This window comes from Bombina bombina, chromosome 1, assembly GCF_027579735.1.
Source record: "Bombina bombina isolate aBomBom1 chromosome 1, aBomBom1.pri, whole genome shotgun sequence".
Classification (NCBI taxonomy): Eukaryota; Metazoa; Chordata; class Amphibia; order Anura; family Bombinatoridae; genus Bombina; species Bombina bombina.
The window spans coordinates 1,229,270,906-1,229,280,124 of NC_069499.1; the positions used below are offsets into that span (position 1 = coordinate 1,229,270,906).

Consider the following 9,219-nt stretch of genomic DNA (forward strand, 5'->3'; position numbering starts at 1 on the left):
TATTTAGTTGCGGCGGTGTGGGGGGGTTAGATTAGGGGTGTTTAGACTCAGGGTACATGTTAGGGTGTTAGGTGCAGACATCTCCCATGGAAATCAATAGGATGTCGGGCAACAGCAAACTTGTACTTTCACTATGGTCAGACTCCCATTGATTCCTATGGGATCCGCCGCCTCCAGGGTGGCGGATTGAAAACCAGGTAAGCTGGGCCGGAAAAGTGCAGAGCGTACCTGCTAGTTTTTTGATAACTAGCAAAAGTAGTCAGATTGTGCCGCACTTGTGTGCGGAACATCTGGAGTGACGTAAGAATCGATCTGTGTCGGACTGAGTCCGGCGGATCAAAGTTTACGTCACAAAATTCTACTTTTGCTGGTCTTTAGCCTTTGATAACTAAGGCGAATCAGCCTCGCCACAAATACGCTGCGGAATTCCAGCGTATTTGAGGTTGACGGCTTGATAACTAGGCCCCATTGACACTGATAAATCTTCATATTTATTTAAAATTGAATTTATTCGCTCTTTACTTAAAGAAGTTTTAATCGCATTAGAGATGGAGGAATCTAGTCCTCTTGATACTAAATCTACTAAGCGTTTAAATTCGGTTTTTAAACCTCCTATAGTTATTCCAGAAGTTTTTCTGTCCCTGATGCTATTTCTGAAGTAATTTCTAGGGAATGGAATAATCTGGGTACTTAATTTACTCCTTCTCAAAGGTTTAAGAAATTGTATCCTGTGCCATCTGACAGATTAGAGTTTTGGGAAAAAATCCCTAAAGTTGATGGGGCTATCTCTACTCTTGCTAAACGTACTACTATTCCTACGACAGATAGTACTTCCTTTAAGGATCCTTTAGATAGGAAGATTGAATCCTTTCTAAGGAAAGCTTATTTATGTTCAGGTAATCTTCTTAGGCCTGCTATTTCTTTGGCTGATGTTGCTGCCGCTTCCACTTTTTGGTTGGAGGCTTTAGCACAACAAGTATCAGACCATAATACTCATAGCATTGTTAAACTTCTTCAACATGCTAATAACTTTATTTGTGATGCCATTTTTTATATAATTAGAGTTGATGTCAGGTATATGTCTTTAGCTATTTTAGCTAGAAGAGCTTTATGGCTTAAAACTTGGAATGCAGATATGTCTTCTAAGTCAACTTTGCTTTCTCTCTCTTTCCAAGGTAATAAATTATTTGGTTCCCAGTTGGATTCTATTATTTCAACTGTTACTGGGGGGAAAGGAACTTTTTTGCCTCAGGACAAAAAATCTAAAGGTAAATATAGGGCTGCTAATCATTTTCGTTCCTTTCGTCAGAATAACGAACAGAAACCTGACCCTTCCCCTAAAGGAAAGGTTTCTGTTTGGAAACCGTCTCCAGTCTGGAATAAATCCAAGCCTTTTAGAAAGCCAAAGCCAGCTCCCAAGTCCACATGAAGGTGCAGCCCTCATTCCAGCACAGCTGGTAGGGGGCAGGTTACGATTTTTCAAAGATATTTGGATCAATTCGATTCACAGTCTTTGGATTCAGAACATTGTTTCACAAGGGTACAGAATAGGTTTCAAGGTAAGGCCACCTGCGAGAAGATTTATTCTCTCTCACATTCCAATAAACCCAGTGAAGGCTCAGGCATTTCTGAAATGTGTTTCAGATCTAGAATTGGCTGGAGTAATTGTACCAGTTCCAGTTCTGGAACAGGGTCTGGGGTTTTACTCAAATCTATTCATTGTACCAAAGAAGGAGAATTCCTTCAGACCAGTTCTGGATTTAAAAATATTGAATCGTTATGTAAGGATACCAACATTCAAACTGGTAACTATAAGGACTATTCTGCCTTTTGTTCAGCAAGGGCATTATATGTCTACAATAGATTTACAGGATGCCTATCTGCATATTCCGATTCATCCAGATCACTTTCAGTTTCTGAGATTCTCTTTTCTAGACAAGCATTACCAGTTTGTGGCCCTGCCGTTTGGCCTAGCAACAGCTCCAAGGATCTTTTCAAAGGTTCTCGGTGCCCTTCTATCTGTAATCAGAGAACAGGGTATTGTGGTATTTCCTTATTTGGACAATATCTTGGTACTTGCTCAGTCTTCACATTTTGCAGAATCTCATACCAATCGACTTGTGTCGTTTCTTCAAAAACATGGTTGGAGGATCAATTTACCAAAGAGTTAATTGATTCCTCAGACAAGAGTAACCTTTTTAGGTTTCTAAATAGATTCAGTGTCCATGACCTTGTCTCTAACAGACAAGAGACGTCTGAAATTGGTTTCAGCTTGTCGAAACCTTCAGTCTCAATCATTCCCTTCGGTAGCTTTATGCATGGAAATTCTAGGTCTCATGACTGCTGCATCGGACGCGATCCCCTTTGCTTGTTTTCACATGCGACCTCTTCAGCTTTGTATGCTGAACCAGTGCAGGGATTATACAAAGATATCACAATTAATATCCTTAAATCCGAATGTACAACACTCTCTGACGTGGTGGACAGATCACCATTGTTTAGTTCAGGGGGCTTCTTTTGTTCTTCCAACCTGGACTGTGATCTCAACAGATGCGAGTTTGACAGGTTGGGGAGCTGTATGGGGGTCTCTGACAGCACAGGGAATTTGGGAATTTCAGGAGGCGAGATTACCAATCAACATTTTGGAAATCCGTGCAATTTTCAGAGCTCTTCAGTTCTGGCCTCTTCTGAAGAGAGAATCGTTCATTTGTTTTCAGACAGACAATGTCACAACCGTGGCATATGTCAATCATCAAGGGGGGACTCACACTCCTCAGGCTATGAAAGAAGTATCTCGGATACTTGTATGGGCGGAATCCAGCTCTTGTCTAATCTCTGCGGTTCACATCCCAGGTGTAGACAATTGGGAAGCGGATTATCTCAGTCGCCAGACGTTACATCCGGGCGAATGGTCTCTTCATCCAGAGGTATTTCTTCAGATTGTTCAAATCTGGGGACTTCCAGAAATAGATCTGATGGCTTCTCATCTAAACAAGAAACTTCCCAGGTATCTGTCCAGATCCAGGGATCCTCAGGCGGAGGCAGTGGACGCGTTGTCGCTTCCCTGGAATTATCATCCTGCCTATATCTTTCCGCCTCTAGTTCTTCTTCCAAGAGTGATCTCCAAAATTCTAAAGGAGCGTTCGTTTGTACTGCTGGTGGCTCCAGCATGGCCTCACAGGTTTTGGTATGCGGATCTTGTTCGGATGGCCACTTGCCAACCTTGGACTCTTCCGTTAAGACCAGACCTTCTATCTCAAGGTCCTTTTTTCCATCAGGATCTCAAATCATTAAATTTGAAGGTATGGAGATTGAACGCTTGATTCTTAGTCATAGAGGTTTCTCTGACTCAGTAATTAATACTATGTTACAGGCTCGTAAATCTGTGTCTAAGAAGATTTATTATCGAGTCTGGAAGACTTATATTTCTTGGTGTTCTTCTCATAAATTCTCCTGGCATTCTTTTAGAATTCCTAGAATTTTACAGTTTCTTCAGGATGGTTTGGATAAAGGTTTGTCTTCAAGTTCCATGAAAGGACAAATTTCTGCTTTTTCTGTTCTTTTTCACAAAAAGATTGCTAATCTTCCTGATATTCATTGTTTTGTACAGGCTTTGGTTCATATAAAACCTGCCATTAAGTCAATTTCTCCTCCTTGGAGTCTTAATTTGGTTCTGAGGGCTTTACAAGCTCCTCCGTTTGAACCTATGCAATCTCTGGATATTAAATTACTTTCTTGGAAAGTTCTGTTTCTTTTGGCCATCTCTTCTGCTAGAAGAGTTTCTGAGTTATCTGCTCTTTCTTGTGAATCTCCTTTTCTGATTTTTCATCAGGATAAGGCGGTGTTGCGGACTTCATTTCAATTTTTACCTAAAGTTGTGAATTCTAACAACATTAGTAGAGAAATTGTTGTCCCTTCATTGTGTCCTAATCCTAAGAATTCTCTGGAGAGATCTTTACATTCTTTGGATGTAGTGAGAGCTTTAAAATATTATGTTGAAGCTACTAAAGATTTTAGAAAGACTTCTAGTCTATTTGTTATCTTTTCTGGTTCCAGGAAAGGTCAGAAGGCCTCCGCCATTTCTTTGGCGTCTTGGTTAAAGTCTTTGATTCATCATGCTTATGTTGAGTCACATAAAACTCCGCCTCAAAGGATTACAGCTCATTTTACTAGGTCAGTTTCTACTTCCTGGGCGTTTAGGAATGAAGCTTCTGTTGATCAGATTTTTAAAGCAGCAATTTGGTCTTCTTTGCATACTTTTACTAAATTCTACCATTTTGATGTGTTTTCTTCTTCTGAAGCAGTTTTTGGTAGAAAAGTACTTCAGGCAGCTGTTTCAGTTTGATTCTTCTGCTTATAATTTCAGTTTTTTTCATTATTAAGATTAAAACTTTTGTTTTGGGTTGTGGATTATTTTTCAGCGGAATTGGCTGTCTTTATTTTATCCCTCCCTCTCTAGTGACTCTTGCGTGGAAGTTCTACATCTTGGGTATTTATTATCCCACACGTCACTAGCTCATGGACTCTTGCTAATTACATGAAAGAAAACATAATTTATGTAAGGACTTACCTGATAAATTCATTTCTTTCATGTTAGCAAGAGTCCATGAGGCCCACCCTTTTTGTGGTGGTTATGATTTTTTGTATAAAGCACAATTATTCCAATTCCTTATTTTGATGCTTTCGCTCCTTTCTTATCACCCCACTTCTTGGCTATTCGTTAAACTGAATTGTGGGTGTGGTGAGGGGTGTATTTGTAGGCATTTTGAGGTTTGGGAAACTTTGCCCCTCCTGGTAGGAATGTATATCCCATACATCACTAGCTCATGGACTCTTGCTAATATGAATGAAATTAATTTATCAGGTAAGTCCTTACATAAATTATGTTTTTTAGCCTCGTAATGGCATCGCTAAGGGAATCCCATGAAAAAACTTCCGGCTAGATTACGAATTTCTGTTGGTAATGGTGTGCGGGGCTAACAAGCCTTTTTTTCTCACCGCTCACTTAAGACAACGCTGGTATTACAGGTATTCTTCAAGCTGGCGTTAGCCTCAAAAAAGTGAGTGTTGAGCAAAATTTAGCTCCACATCTCACTGTAATACCAGCGCTGCTCACGGTAGCGGTGAGCTGGCTAAACGTGCTCATGCACGATTTCCCCATAGGAAACAATGGGGCTGAGCCGGCTGAAAAAAAACCTAACACCTGCAAAAAAACAGCGTTCAGCTCCTAACGCAGCCCCATTGTTTCCTATAGGGAAATAAATGTTATGTCTGCACCTAACACCCTAACATGAACCCCAAGTCTAAACACCCCTAATCTTACACTTGTTAACCCCTAACCTGCCGCCCCCCGACATCGCCGACACCTGCATTATATTATTACCCCTAATCTGCCTCTCTGGACACCGCCGCCACCTACATTATACTTATCAACCCCTAATCTGATGCCTCCAACATCGCCGAACCCTACATTTTATTTATTAACCCCTAATCTGCCCCCCAATGTTGCCACAACTATATTAAATTTATTAACCCCTAATCTGCCGCCGCCAACGTCGCCGCCACTATAATAAATTTATTAACCCCTAAACCTAAGTCTAACCCTAACCCTAACACCCCCCTAACAAATATAATTTAAATACATCTAAATAAATTTACTACAGTTAAATAAATGAATCCTATTTCAAACTAAATACTTACCTATAAAATAAACCCTAAGCTAGCTACAATATAACTAATAGTTACATTGTATCTAGCTTAGGGTTTATATTTATTTTACAGGCAACTTTGTATTTATTTTAACTAGGTGGAATAGTTATTAAATAGTTATTAACTATTTAATAACTTCCTAGTTAAAATAAGTACAAATTTACCTGTAAAATAAATCCTAACCTAAATTAAAATTACATCTAAAACTACACTATCATTAAATTAATTTACTAAATTACCTACAATTAACTACAATTAAATTAAATAAACTAAAGTACAAAAAACCAAAACACTAAATTACAGAAAATAAAAAAAGAATTACAATTTTTTAAAACTATTTACACCTAATCTAATCCCCCTAATAAAATAAAAAAATCCCCCCAAAATAAAAAATTCCCTACCCTATACTAAATTACAAATAGCCCTTAAAAGGGCCTTTTGCGGGGCATTGCCCCAAAGTAATCAGCTCTTTTACCTGTTAAAAAAAATATAATACCCCCCCAACATTAAAACCCACCACCCACACACCCAACCCTACTCTAAAACCCACCCAATACCCCCTTAATAAAACCTAACACTACCCCCTTGAAGATCACCCTACCTTGGACCGTCTTCACCCAGCCGGGCACAAGTAGATCTCCAGGGGGGCAGAAGTCTTCATTCGATCCGGCCAGAAGAGGACATCCAGACTGGCAGAAGTCTTCATCCAGACGGCATCTTCTATCTTCTTCCATCCGGAGCGGGTCCATCTTGAAGACATCCGAAGCGGAGCATCCTCTTCCATCCGATGGCGACTGTTGAATGAAGGTTCCTTTAAATGACGTCATCCAAGATGGTGTCCCTTCAATTCTGATTGGCTGATAGAAACCTATCAGCCAATTGGAATTAAGGTTGGAAAAATCCTATTGGCTGATGCAATCAGCCAATAGAATTGAGCTCGCATTCTATTGGCTGATTGGAACAGCCAATAGAATGCGAGCTCAATCCTATTGGCTGATCAGCCAATAGGATTGAACTTCAAATCGATTGGCTGATTAAATCAACCAATCGTATTTTTCCTACCTTAATTCCGATTGGCTGATAGAATCCTATCAGCCAATCGGAATTCGAGGGACGCCATCTTGAATAACATAATTTAAAGGACCAGCCATTCGTCGGGTAGTCGTCGGCCTAGAAGGATGTTCCGCGCCGGAGGTCTTCAAGATGGAGACGTTCCTCGTCGGATGGATGAAGATATAAGATGCCGCTTGGATGAAGATGTCTGCAGGTCCGGATGTCCTCTTCTGCCCGGATAGGATGAAGACTTCTGCCGGTCCGGATGTCCTCTTCTGCCCCATCGGATGACCACTGGTGCCCGGCTGGGTGAAGACGGCTCAAGGTAGGGTGATCTTCAATGGGGTAGTGTTAGGTTTTTTTAAGGGGGGATCGGGTGGGTTTTAGAGTAGGGGTGTGTGGGTGGTGGGTTGTAATGTTGGGGGGTGGTATTGTATTTCTTTTTTTACAGGTAAAAGAGCTGATTACTTTGGGGCAATGCCCAGCAAAAGGCCCTTTTAAGGGCTATTTGTAATTTAGTGTAAAGTAGGGAATTTTATTATTTTGGGGGGCTTTTTTATTTTCTTAGGGGGATTAGATTAGGTCAGGTATAATTAGTTTAAAATATTGTAATTTCTTTTTTATTTTCTGTAATTTAGTGTTTTTTTTTTTTCGTAATTTAGTTTATTTAATATAATTGTATTTTATTGTAGGTAGTTTCGGTAATTAATTTAATTATAGAGTAGTGTTAGGTGTAATTGTAACTTAGATTAGGGTTTATTTTACAGGTACTTTTGTATTTATTTTAGCTAGGTAGTTATTACCCCCTGGTGCTCATGTTTCTGCGTGAGCCTTCAGGCTCGCTGGAGACAACAGTTATGAATCAGCGGTCTTAAGACTGCTGCTCCTTAACTGGTCCGCTGCCTCTGAGGCTGTGGACATCAATCCGCGCGATCTTATACGATCGGGTTAAATGACACTCCCTGCTAGCAGCCGATTGGCTGCAAATTTGCAGGGGGTGGCATTGCACAAGCAGTTCACCAGTTGCTTCTGCAATGTTAAATGCCGACAGCGATTGATAAAGCAGACCCTTAGAATCCTTTGTTGAAGCAGAAGCCATACACTGCTGGGAGCTATCTGAAAACATGTTCATATGCTTTTAAACAAAGGATTCCAAAAGAACAAAGCAAATTTGATAATAGAAGTATGTTGGAAAGTGTTTTAAAATTGCATGCTCTATCTGGATGATTAATGTTTATTTTTGACTTTACTGTCCCTTTAAGACTTAGCTCATATGTTATGATGACACAAGAGAAATTTTAACTGTAAAAATACAGTATCTTGGTTTGAAATACATTGGTTTGATTCTGTTTTCTAACAGATAAAGAATGCCCATGGACTAATTTCTAATAAGAAACTATCTAACATCACACAATTCAGTAAACAACGCATTTCTCCCTGGAGAAATTGAGTTTTGAGTTCAATATCATTTGGCATTACAATGATAGTTGTGGTTGATAGATTGTTCTTGTGTGTTGTGCAGAAGCATATGTCCCAACATTTGTGTCTAAGAATGAGGGACGCAGGAGGTTGATAGCCTTGTTGGGAGGGAAGGGATCATGGGTGGTTAGTGGGCACAATTGTGGGTGTTTCTGGGTGGTCTGTGGGTGTGTCAGGGCAGTTTGTGGGTGTTCTGTGAGTGGGGCTAAGGGAAATTCTGTAAAGAGGGACACATGGCTGTCTCAGAGGGACAGAGGGCAGAGTTCAGAATCAGAGACTGTCCCTCTCAAATGGGGACAGTTGGGAGTTCTGCAGAAGGCTTATGCCTACTCTGTGGTGTTTGATTTAAATTTGTTGTCTTTCTTAATGCAGAGAGTTCACATTGTTATGTGACTCCTGTCACCTGGCTTTAAATTGCTTCTGGGTCCCAACATGTAGCAAAGATCTTTTCTGGAGGATTTTCACTCTTCAAAAACTGCAGCACAAATTCATATCCAATCCCTCGGTTTGATCCCGTCAGAAGTACAGAGTGCATTTTGACTTCAGACATTTTTAGTACTGAATGTCCTCTCACTGTGCTCAGAGCTGCTATGTTACTCTGTAATGCTGACTGTCCTTTTGTTTGTCTCTTTAGGACACTCTTCCTTAAAAAATGACAAGTACATGTTTTTCACTTGTGAATTAGCATTTTGTGTTCCAGAGTGGAAACAGAAATGTTATGGGTACACCAGCTTATTGTATACAAGATACACACCTCATAATATAATACATACTTTTTTTTAAAGCCTTTTTAGAAACAAAAATGCTCAATAACCATCTGCTTTGTCATAAATAGACTTGCTGCCAGATGATTAGAGAACAGGGAACAATGCTGCGTTTATACCTTCAGCAGCTTTGCCTTCATTGCTGAGTGACAATGAGGGTGTCACCTAAGGACACAAGATAATATGTGCTGTTACCCTCACACAAGGCAAATTG

At 40.1% G+C, this 9,219-nt stretch overlaps 1 pseudogene; it reads right to left on the minus strand.

Moving 5' to 3' along the window:
* LOC128664161 (uncharacterized) overlaps positions 1-8,791 on the minus strand; it is a 127,951-nt pseudogene extending 119,160 nt beyond the window's left edge.
* Positions 8,792-9,219: the final 428 nt, after the last annotated feature.